We start from the raw sequence: 3,602 nt of genomic DNA, 5'->3' as shown, positions 1-3,602 counted from the left end.
TAATTTGGTGTACATTGGGCTGCATTTTTTTAACATGCCTTGAGTGAGTGTGGAAAAAATGTCCTGCATTTTCCCCTCCCTCATTCAAGAAACACTTATTATGCTCATTTTGCTAGGAACTAAGATATATATTTAAAAATATCAACTTGAACACTTTGTTTTTCATAGCATTATTTATATTAGTGAAAGGGTGGGACAACTTACATTTTCAGTAGTGAGAGAGAATTTCACAAATTATGGTCTATCCATACAATGAAATATTATGCAGCCATTGAAAATGATATCTAGAGGTAGGGGAAGCCTTCTATACGAAGACCAAAAACAATGAAGAAATAAAGGAAACCAGTGATAAATTTGACTATAACAAAATTTGAAACTTCTGTATGACCAAAGTTAAAAGATAGGCAAGAGACTAGGAGAAACTGATTTCCAACATATATATTAAACAAACAAATAGTTTGTAGTCAGAATATATGTACTTCTGCAAATCAACCCAAAATAAAAAATGGACAAAAGATGTGAATTCTCAATTAACCGAGGCAATAGCATGACCAAGAATCATTTGAAAAGATGTTTGTTCAACCTGACTAGTGTTAGCTAAATGCAACTTGAAATGAGAATTTTTATCTCTAAAGATTTACAAACATTAAAAAGATTGAGACAGGGACTTCTCTGGTGGTCCAGCAGCTAAGACTCCGTGCTCCCAAGGCAGGAGGCCTGGGTTCGATCCCTGGTCAGGGAACTAGATCCCGCATGCCACAACTAAAGATCCTACATGCCACAACTAAAAGATCCCGTATGCCACAACTAAAGATCCTGCGTGCCAAAACTAAGACCTGGCACAGCCAAATAAATACTAAAAAAAGAAAATGATTGAGACAATTGACGAGGTGACTTCCACCTTGGGCCTTTTTCTATGTTCCTTGTTGGGAACTGCCTGTAAGTGGCATCCATCCAAGCGAGAAACTAGCATAGGTTGCTGCGAAATGACTGTGCAGAGGTAGCCCCAAGCTGGCAAGGGATGGTCTGGGTTTTCTGGACTCTGTGTTTTTCTGGTAAAGGAACCCTGAGGACTGATCAGCTCTTGCAGGTCTAAAATCATGGCCCATGGACCAATAACATTCAAGTATGTGGCCATAGCGTTCTTTCAGCATGAGTGGGAATTTCTCGACCTTGTTCAGAAGAAGTTGTACTACAATGTGATGATGGAGAACTATAGTAACTTGGTCTCACTGGGCCATTCCATTTCTAAGCCAGACATAATTGTGTTATTGGAGCAAGGAAAAGAACCCTGGATGGTTGTGAGGGAAGAAACAAGAAACTGGAGTACAGATTTGGATTCAAGTTATAAAATAACCAGTGATAGAAAAACGTTTATACCTGAAAAACATTCATCTCTTCTTCTGCATCAGAGAATTCATAGTGGTGAGAAACCCTATGAAGATGAAGAATGTCAGAAGGCCTTTAGTTATGCCTCAGACTTTGTTCAACATGGAAAAGTTGATATTGGGGCAGACAGCCAGGACTCCAAGATGGAATCAGTTGTACCACTGAAGAAGAAGCTTCTGAATGTCAAACTAAGGGAGCTGGCAAGCTGGATACTAATGCGGGATTTCATCCTTAAAGGAACTGCTGGAGCATTTCAAAGAGGTTATTACTGGTATTACAAGTATTTCAACATGAAGAAAGGGAGCATTGTAGGGCTTTCTATGTTGCTGGCAGCTTATGTGCTTTTCAGCTACTGCAGTTCTTACAAGGAACTTAAACATGAGCAGCCAAGTGAGTACCTCTGAAGAGGGCATACTCTGCATTCCTGACCATGACTTTTGCCCAGCACCCCTGAATCCTTTCATATCCCGATGCAGAATTAACATCCAAGAAAAGATGACTGGTTAAAAAAAAAAAAAAAAAAAAAGTTCTCTCTTAGCAACTTTTAAGTATGTAATACAGTATTATTAACTATACTCACCATGCTGTACATTACATACCTGTGACTTATTTATTTTATAATTGGAAATTTGTAGCTTTTGACCACCTTCACCCATTTCACCCACTGCCTCTGGCAACCATCAATCTGTTCTCTGTATCTATGGCTTCAGTTTCATTTTTTTGTTTTTGATTTTTTAAAAAAATTTCGCCTATGAGATCATACAGCATTGGTATTTGTCTTTCTCTGTCTGACTTCACTTAGTGTGATGCCCTCAAGATCCATCCATGTTGTCTCAAATGGCAGGATTTCCTTTTTACAACTGAGTAATGTTTGATTGTATATGTGCCACATTTTAAAAAAATCCATTCATCTCGTGATGAACTGTTGTTGTTTCCTTGTCTTGGCTATTGCAGATGGCTCTGCCTTGAACACTGGGGTGCAGATATATTTTCTTTTCTTTTTAATAGATTTATTTTATTTATTTATTTTTGGCTGTGTTGGGTCTTCGTTGCTGCGCACGGGCTTTCTCTAATTGTGGCGAGCGGGGGCTACTCTTCATTGTGATGCACGGGCTTCTCATTGTGGTGGCTTCTCTTGTTGTGGAGCACGGGCTCTAGGCACATGAGCTTAATAGTTGTGGCACGCGGGCTCAGTAGTTGTGGCTCGTGGGCTCTAGAGCACAGGCTCAGTAGTTGTGGCGCACGGGCTTAGTTGCTCCGTGGCATGTGGGATCTTCCCAGATCAGGGCTCAAACCCATGTCGCCTGCATTGGCAGGCGGATTCTCAACCACTGCACCGCCAGGGAAGCCCCAGATATATTTTCAAGATAGTGGTTTTGTTTCTTTTGGATTGTTGACTTAAGAAAAAATGTACAACATGAGAGTTGTGAGTTAAATTTCATTTGGGGCAAAATGAGGACTATAGCCTGGGAGAGAGCATTTCAGGTAGCTCTGAGAAACTGCTCCAAAGAGGTAGTGGGAGGGGTCAGTATATATGTGATTTTGGTGAAGGGGGAGTACATGCAATCAAGTACATATTTTTTTTGCAGAAGGTTACTGCTAGTCACGAGGAGCAGACATCACCCTGAAGGATTTTAGTGCTTTACTAGATATGAGGAGATATAAGAATTGGGCTCATAAAATCAGCTCCTGAAAATACCTAACTATCTGAAGACCTGTTCTGCCAGTTTTCCCAGAGCACAGAGAACCTCATTTCTGCTCTCCACCCTGAGCTCCTTTCAGGGGGTGTTGAAAGTCAGCAGATGCAGCAGCACATTATTTAATCCTTGTAGAGGTAGATGGCAAGTGCCAATTTGTATTTGACAGGATGAATGCCAAGAAGTGGATCTGCTGGGTTATATGGTAGTTCTAGCTTTGATTTTTTGAGGAACCTCCATGCTGTTTTCCGTAGTGGCTGCACTACTTTGCATTCCCTCCAGCAGTACATAAGGGTTCCCTTTTCTCTACGTCCTTGCCAACACTTGTTATTTCTTGTCTTTTTGGTAGTGGTCATTCTTACAGGTGTGAGGTGATATTTTATTGTGGTTTTGATTTGCATTTCCCTGATGACTGGTGATGTTGGGCACCTTTTCCTGTGCCTGTTGGCCATTTGTATGTCTTCTTTGGAAAAATGTCTATTCGGAGGCTCTCCCCACTTTTTTTTTTTTTTTTTT

General features: G+C 40.5%; 1 pseudogene; it reads left to right on the top strand.

Moving 5' to 3' along the window:
* The first annotated feature begins 820 nt into the window (after positions 1–820).
* Positions 821–1,916, top strand: LOC112394636 (zinc finger protein 607 pseudogene; annotated as a pseudogene).
* Positions 1,917–3,602: the final 1,686 nt, after the last annotated feature.

This window comes from Neophocaena asiaeorientalis, unplaced genomic scaffold (genome assembly GCF_003031525.2).
Source record: "Neophocaena asiaeorientalis asiaeorientalis breed wild unplaced genomic scaffold, Neophocaena_asiaeorientalis_V1.1 scaffold242, whole genome shotgun sequence".
NCBI lineage: Eukaryota > Metazoa > Chordata > Mammalia > Artiodactyla > Phocoenidae > Neophocaena > Neophocaena asiaeorientalis.
This window is presented reverse-complemented; position numbering and strand designations above follow the sequence as displayed.